Source organism: Lytechinus pictus, chromosome 8, assembly GCF_037042905.1.
Source record: "Lytechinus pictus isolate F3 Inbred chromosome 8, Lp3.0, whole genome shotgun sequence".
NCBI lineage: Eukaryota > Metazoa > Echinodermata > Echinoidea > Temnopleuroida > Toxopneustidae > Lytechinus > Lytechinus pictus.
In genome coordinates, this window is record NC_087252.1 from 9,269,160 (window position 1) to 9,278,305 (window position 9,146).

The following is a 9,146-nucleotide window of genomic DNA, read 5'->3' on the forward strand; positions in this document are numbered from 1 at the left end:
TATTGTTGCTATTGCACAGAATAGAAAAAAATACAACCGAAGTCTTGTCTTATAGTAACTCACCAGTAGCGTAATGAGCCAAAAAAAAAAAAAAAATGGAGGGGGTCAGACAAGGATGACATTTAGTTTCTTTTCCTTTATTCTTTTTTTTCATTGGTAGGGAGAATGGGGGGATCCGTGACCCCTAGCACGCCCCTCCCCTTTCTGTACGCCATTGATGATCATGCTTTCGTTTGAAACAAATTGAAAGAAAAAAGGTGCAAGGGTAGATAAGGCCCAAGACGTATTAAACAATATTGATAAAAATATTAATAATTGTAATGCTGATAAATATAAAATAAATCAAGCGGTAACCAATGAAAATTAATAGTGTGAAAGAACAAAACGAGAATGAGGGAGAGAGAGAGGGGGCGCGAATGTATGGTGTATAACTTGCTGGAAAGCAGAAGGGCAGGGGCGGATCCAGCCTTCGCCAATAGGAGGGGGGGTTTATAGCCATATTTTCCCCGATCGGCCGCTCGATGATGATTTTGGTTTCTTTGAAGGGGTAGTCCTAAAGTCACTTCTTAGCTTCATTCTTATAAATCAACATAAATATATAATATCATAATCCGTATTTATATAATGCGAGCGCGAGCTAAATTTTTAAAGGAAATTTTATGTATTTTTTCTAAAATTGGATCATTCTGGTCAATGTTTGTTATCCTGAAAAAGATGTGTATACAATTAAATAGTTACCACGAACGAGAAGCGCGAGCAGAAATGAACTGATGGAAAAGGTACTTGGTAAAGATTGCTTGCAGTTAGCCATGAAGACGTTATATACTTTAAAAATCATATAATGCGAGCGCGAAGCGCGAGCAGAAAATTTCGAGATTTAGACCTACTGAACGAGAGACTCTATTCATGTTTTGTAAACCATGAAAAGAATGAGTAATATGGGATCTTCCTAACTTGATAATGCGAGCACAAAGCGCGAGCAGAACATTTTTGATATTGTGATCTGAAACTGGATAATGTTTTAAATAGAATAAACTATTTGATTTTCCGACCAACAAAAATAGTAAATTTCTGCTCTATATTTCAAGCACTTTGTGAATTTGTGAGGTGGATATGGATTGCACTTAATAAAGAGCTGATATGTTCTATTATTACTTTGAGTTTTGACATATATAAGACTGGGACATCCTTAGGACATGTCATCACATGAAAATGATGACTATTTTCCTATTCCTCTTGCTAAGCGCGAGACAAAACAAAAGGGACAATTTAATTTCTAAATTAATATCTTACTCATTAATGCCTAATGACGGCACGAAATCTGATGATATTATGGTCTGAAAACTGGACATTTCAAGCACTTTCGTAGTCATAAATAGGATGCATCAGTTTAAATATTTTTAACCATGAATGCGAGCGCAAATCGCGAGCCAAACTTTTTAAAAACTGTCATTAAACGGGGATTTTAAGTAGTTTCTTTGTATATTCAATATTGAGAAATACATAACTCTCCATTCAAATGCGAGCGCAGCGCTAGCTGATACGTTTTGACAATCAGACCTGAAAAGGGATATTTTGAAAACTTTACGGAATACACAAAAATAATAGGTACCTGATATATCAAAATTTGCGAGTGCGCAGCGCGAGCAGAAAATATCAAAATTCAGACCATAAAACTGACATTTTTACAGAGCACTTTTTAAAAATCAATTTGTAAATCACACAAAACACTGAAAGTTCGATTCCCGAGGTGAAATATGTTTTGTATATTGACTTCCAAACTTGATATTTAAACTCCATAATTATTGAACAAGATATGAAAAATCACCTAACAGGCAATGCGAGCGCGAAGCGCGAGGGAAAATTTTATACAGTGACATGAAAGATTCTTTTTATTTTCCAAGTCTTTCCCTCATCTTATTTTATTTAGTCGTCTTCCTCCTTCTTTTTACTCTTCTCTTTTGTTTTTACTCTTCTCTTTCCATGTTTCTGTTCTTTCTTTCCTTTTTTTTTGTTCAGCCAGTGGGGGGGGGGGGGGCTCGGCCCCTCCCCTGGATCCGCCTATGGAATAGATATTGTGTCCAGCACCCCCCTCATGCTCTCCTCGCTCAAGACCAGATTGAAACCAATGATAATAATATATGAACAAAAATCCAGATTCACAATTCCAATGGGGAGTGTGTCATTCCCCTTCTGCGTTACAATTTATCAAGTGGCGGCGGCAGGGAGAACAATTTGGTTTTTAAAGCAGAAAGCTGTGATGATAGGGGAGAATTGAATAAATGAATAAAAATAAAATAAGAACAAAACAACAACAAAACAATTTGTAAGATGTTCATGCAATTGTATTATCGGAGCACATGACGGCGGAGCAATAGACTGCGGAGCAATTGTCGTGAAGCAAATGTCGTATAATTGGAGCAATTTTCGGCGGAGCAATTGTCGTAAAATCGGAGCAGAGGTCGGCGGAGCAATTATCGGCGGAGCAACTGTCGGCGGAGCAACTGTCGGCGGAGCAGATGTCGACGGAGCAAATATCGGCGGAGCAAGTGTCGACGGAGCAAATATCGGCGGAGCAAGTGTCGACGGAGCAACTGTCGGCGGAGCAACTGTCCGGAGCAATTGTCGGCGGAGCAGTTGTCGTATTTTGCGTAGCAATTGTCGGCGGAGCAGATGTCGGCGGAGCAATTGTCATGGAACCGTTTCTACACTAATAATGACGTAGATAGAAACTTGAAAGTTATGCATGTTTTGAACCGTTTTTGTGGAATAACAATTTCATGGAGATGTTTAACTGATTATTGTGGTTATCAATAGCTTGATCTAAATAAATGCTTTATTTTGATGTCATTCATGCATATCCGGTTTTGGAGAGGAAAGTTATACATGTAGCTGTTCTAAGATTGTAACAGAGGTTAACTATAACAGATATTGTATAATTAATGCATAAGTACAGTAAGTTTGTGTACTCGTGAGCTTTGCCGATAATCTGTTGAAATACGGCGCCCACGGGGTGCATTGCACGTAAAGTATGCAGATTGATTTGGATTCGCTATCCAATAAATAAAGTTGGTGGATGCGATCGAAATGATTTATAAGATTGTTCGCATGTCTTTCCACGGGGAAACCTAGGATGGAATTCTAGTCCAAGGCGACGACTGTGGTTAGATTTCCTTGTATGTTGGGTCTTTTGCACGCCAGCAAGAGACTATACCAGGGCTTGCTCTTTTGGTAGTCTGGTTGGTCTGGAAGCGGACGGTTCGGAGTCTGGAGCAGACGGGTTGGTCTGAAGCGGATGGTTGCTGGTCTGGAAGCAGACAGTCGGAGGTCCGGAGCAGACAACGGTGGAAACTACAAGTAGAGCAGAGCCAATGGGTATGGTCGTGAGAGCCTGACTGCAGAAGGACTCACACATATGGTCGAGGAACCAGACGTAGTTTCCGGTACTGAACAGACGTGGTTGCAGTACGGATTCAGACGTGGTCGTGATACTGAACAGACGTGGTCGCAGTGCTGGACAGACGTTGCAGTGGTCGCGGTACTGAACAGACGTGGTTGCAGTACGGATTCAGACGTGGTCGTGGTACTGAACAGACGTGGTTGCAGTGCTGAACAGACGGTGTTGCAGTACGGTATCAGACGTGGATGCGGTACTGAACATACGTGGTTGCAGTACGGAAGCAGACGTGGTTGCAGTACGGAGCAGACGTGGTTGCTGTACTGAACAGACGTAGTAACTGGTCGTAAGCAGACGACGGGGGAAATTACCAGAGTCCATGGGTATGGTCGTGGGAGCTTGGCTACGGAGAAACCCATACCTATGGTCGAGATAGCTTAACTATAGGAATCAGATGCATATGGTCGAGAGAGCTTAACTACACAAGCTAGATGCATATGGTCGGGTGAGCTGTTGGAGCTGACAACAAAGAGTGTAGCCGTCTGGATGTTGCCTGGTGGTGGTACTGGCAGGATCGAGGCTTGTGCAAGTGTCAACTGCGGCAGTATATTTCTGCCAAACGGATCCGCGACTAAAAGTTTGGAAATCGACTGGGGCAAAGTCATCCGCCGGCGGCAGGCATCCTGACAAGAGCGAGTTGCCGGCGGACCGACCACACCCACGCCCGCCGCCGAGCGAGTCCATCACAATATATATATATATATATATATATGTATACATAATATAAAGGACATAATAATAGGCCTATGACATGCGGAATAAAGATTAAATAAATCTGAATTTATCTAAATTTAAAACATTTTAAGTTTTAATAAAATTAAAAAAATTTTACGATCCCGTATAGTCCCTACATCCCTCCAACCTCTGTAATTTTATTTTGTCTGAAACTGGATATTTAATTCATATAAATGATATATATTCCATTCTTTTGAAATAAATCATATTTCAACATTTACATCTTCAATTAATTTTATCGCATTCAGTCACTTCTCTTTCAGATCACCTTCCTCATTAAATGATTTTTTTTTCTTTTTTGGCTTATTTTTCTTTCAATATACTTTCATATATTCTCATTTTTTTTTATATATTTCATTCATTATTTTGTCTATGCATGCCACTTATAAAACTTCAAAATGTCCGACCACGATCCTGAATAATTTGCAATAATATTATGTAGCCTATCTGTGGAGAGAAAAAGAAAACACAGCTCGGTTTATAGGCCTACTCTGAATAGAATCATGATTGAGATAATTATTTATGAAACATGTATTCTTGACTATCGATTGATATTACAAAAATATAACACTATAATAAAGTAATCAAATCTACTGCAGGGTTTGTTTTATTGAACATCATTTTATTATTGCTTGGAATTCCGGGACCAGTTTCCTCCACTGCCTCGCCGACTTACCTCTGGACCGAGAGTGCATGCCCGCTGTCCGTGCATACAAAGCACACAGCAGCTGCACAGCTCAAAATACACACAGACAGTGCGCTAAAATGAAAGAAAATTGCACTTGTCTTCATAAAATCTGTGGTAATTCTTGCAGCTATAGACGGCATATATATCTCTGCCACCTACGATTAAAGGTAAATTGTGACATTGGTTTATTTCAAAACTTTCTTTTAGATTTCACTCTTCGCTTTTCAAAATACTCATAAACAAGTTCTGAGTCCATAAAATATATTGCATTGGCCAAAAGAACTGTTTTTATTCTCAAAAAAATATATAAAGAAGATAAATTTTACCAAGTGAGCTTTCTTTTGATGCAGATTTTGAAATGGACATAACAAATGAAGAGCGCCACCTTGAGACCAAATGACATCAATACCTGCTCATGAATATTCATATCCATCGCCTCTGCGCTTGTCTCACGTGCCGATCTGTATACCGGCTATACAGTACAGTATCGGATTGAACGGCGGAGTCTATTTGCGACTTTTTCATTCATTTCCTGTAGGAGCGTGTGCATTCGCGCAGTCCCTCAATGGCAAATTAAATAACTTGGAAACAACCAAGGAACTTTTTGAAATGACCATCATAATAATTGTGATGTTATGCACGTTGTTTTTCAAATCGCGGAGAATAGGTCATACGTACATCTTGATATCTGGGCAGGGTACCAGGTACCGAGAGACGGCTTTCCTTCCCTTTCCTTGCTTTTCATCTTTGCTTCGTTTCTCTCTAGCTGTATTTTTTTTTCTTTACTTGTCTAGGGTATGAAGGGAGGGAGAATTATGGTTGCTTGCTGTGAAAGGGCTATTCTTATTTTTTTTCCCGTTTTTTATTTCTATTTTATAATTATATTTACATACGCATTTTTGTTTCGATTCCGATTCACTGAATTGTTATCAATTTCTTCAAGTTCTGTATTTTGATTTGTTCATTATTATAATGTGTTGTAACATTTTTTTTAAAGGAAAAGGAAATCATTTTGTATTGAACTAGCTTGGCCGCCATTTTTCATTATTTTGCTTTGTGCGTTATATATGGCGAAAGATGCTCTTTCTCTTCCAGTGATTATTTGTCAATATACTGCCTCAATGTATTTATCACTAAAAAATGACAAATACCGCGTGGCCTATGCCTTTTTTTTAAACAATATATTCTGGGGCGGATCCAGCTTTCACTAATAACGGGGCCGGGGTGAACAATATTTTCATCCACATTTTTCCCGATCGATCGGCAGCTCAAAGCTAGTTTTTGTTGGAATCTATAGTCGTAACAGTACTAAGCCCTATAAAAAATGCGAGCGTGAGGTATTATTTTCGGACTGTGTATTGTGTCCTGAAAATTGATCTGAGCAATATGATCATTAAACAAGATGCACACTGACGGATAAGGTGCCCAAAATTTGAATAAGTAAAGGCCTATTTAGTTCCCTTGTTCGTTTTACTATAAGCCCTTCAACAATGTTTCCGTGTTTTGTATTACATTGATCAGTTAATATTTCTTTATGTCTCATACTATTTTGATATGAATTATACCTTGCTATTGTACTTGTTACTATGATTTTATATACTAATAACTCTGAACTTGTGAACCTGTTTAACCATGACTGAATGAATAAATCAATAAATGAATTGGTATAGATGAATAGATGTTCCATCGAACAGGCAATGCGAACACAAAGCGCGGGCTAAATTGTTTTTATACATGTGTAGTGACATGATTGGCTCCCACCCCTCCCCAAGTCTGAATTCCCCTCACCTTTTTTTATTCATTCTTCCTCTTATATTTTGTCCCCCCCCCCCCTCTGCTTTCGTTCATATTACTTTGCGCCGCCAATATCGGGGGGGGGGGGGCGTAACGTCGGCCTCCTGGATCCGCCTATGCGTAGGTCTGTATGTTATAACAATGTATCATCGATCCCCCTCCAAGTTTCTCTTTGTATTTTTATTTTCAACTTGTTATGGTAGTATATACTGAACAAGAACAAGTATGACGTCTCCTATAGGTGCCTCTCCCTCCACCCACTCCTCCTCGGTCCGCTGCATGGGCTCGGATAATAAAATTACGTACTTATCATGGTGATATATATATATAATAAAATTGCAAATTTTATTGCAAAAACTGCATTACTCTTGAATTTGTGTTTCGCATTTCTGATGTCTTATTAAATATATATATATATATATATATATATATATATATATATATATATATATATATATATATATATATTCGAGGACATACAGCTAGGCGGAACTATTTGGGGGAAGGGGTCTTCCATCTCTGTGTGATTCCGAAGTTCCGATGATGGTTCAGAGAATGTACTTCATGCAAAATCACGTTTTGGCATGACCTCTCAGCGCTGGGCATATCGACGGACAAAAAAATGCAAACATGTGACGGATCGAAATGGTAAAAAATATATATTTTAAAGAAAACCATCGTTATAAAATGCAGTCATACCAACATTTTTTTGTTAATACCAGTTTGAACTTAGATAAAAATTATAACCCGAGCCTATATTAGCAGCAGGGGCGGCGGAACCGGGGGGCGGCAGGGGCACTTAACCCCCTACATAAAAAATCCCAGTAGGAAAAAAATGCCTTTTTTAAATGGAGAGTGCACTTATTTCAAAATGATGTACATGTATGTCCCTTTTCAAAATAAAATACCTTTTTTGAAGTCAAACGATACATTTTAGGTTGGAAATCACAAATTTTTTGGCTCGCGCTTCGCGCCCACATCATTTATTTTTTAGGAAGGCACTCACTTTGTTTTGGTTACAACTTGTGCTTATAATGTTCAATTTTCAGGTTTAAATGTCACAAATCTTCAGCTCGCGCTTTCCGCTCGCATCAAAGGTACACATTATGTTCTCGGTTTCAAACTGCTTAGAATATCCAGTTTTCAGGTTGAAATATTACAAATTTTCGGCTCGCGCTTCGCATCAATTATTATTTATTAAGACACACAATTAAGTTCTTGGGGTTAAAAAAGTGCTTAGAATGTCCAGTTTTCTGGTTGGAATATCGCGCTCGCGTCCATTCTTCAATTAGATGCACATCTTTTTCATAACAAAATTGCTCGGAATGTTTGATTTTCATGTCTTATTAGTCATGTTAGTACAAGCAATGTCTAGAATTTATAGCTCGCGATTTGCGCTCTGAACACCTCGCAAGAATGCTCTTTTAACAATAATTTGCGCGATTTGACCAAAAAGCGGCGAGTTTCACAACTTCAGATTTGAAAATGTTCAAACTGCTTGCTTGCTACGCTCGCTCCCGGAAAAATAAAGCCTCAATAGATATTTTATCAATAAGAAAAGACTTTAAAAAGGTTTTGCTCAATTTAATTACTACAAAACGCACAACTACTTAACACAGATGATAATCTCATGGTGAAAATATCAGTTTGCATAAAAAATGCAAATTTTGCATATAAGTGCCTTTTTTGGCTTTGCCCACCCCAAAAAAAATAAAAAATAAAATTGAAAATACGTTCCGTCGCCTATGATTAGCACCTATGGCACTCGCTGGTATTTTAATATATCATCATTTACACCCTCTCAAAGAAAGCAGACTTACTTTTGCCCTTTATTTTGCCCACAATGGAACTTACAGGAAAGCATATATCAAACAGGATGCAAATGGAGGTCTATTCAGCCGGACGTTATTTATACGCTTTGGAGTTTGGATTCTTGTTTGCCTAGAAAACGTAAACTATTTCAAGAGTTTTTATATTTTCATTACATCTTTGTCCTTATTTCTCTATATCCGTAGCTCTACCATGCGCGTATTCGGGGTCGCCAAAATAGGGAGAAAAGGGAAGGAAAGAAAAGGGGAGGAAAAGGGAGGGGAGAGAAGAGAAAGGGGGCAAGAAAGAGAGGAGGGAAAAAAGAAGCGCCGCATTGGTGTTCGACCTGGGGGGGGGGGGCCGAATCGATAATCGACCTAGGGGCGCCGAATTTAAGTCCAACATAGATAGGGGAGCCGAATTGTGGTTCGAAATAAGGGGCGTCGAGTTGATATCCGACCTAGGGGGCGCCGAATTGATGTTCGACCTAGGGGGCGCCAAATCGATGTTCGACCTAGGGGCTGCCAAATTGATGTTCAACCTAGGAAGGGGGGGGGGAGGAAATTGATGTTTTACCTCGGGGAGCCGTATAGATGTTCGACATAGAAGGGTGCCGAATCGAAGTTCGACATAGGGGCACCAAGGGGGCGCCGAATCGATATT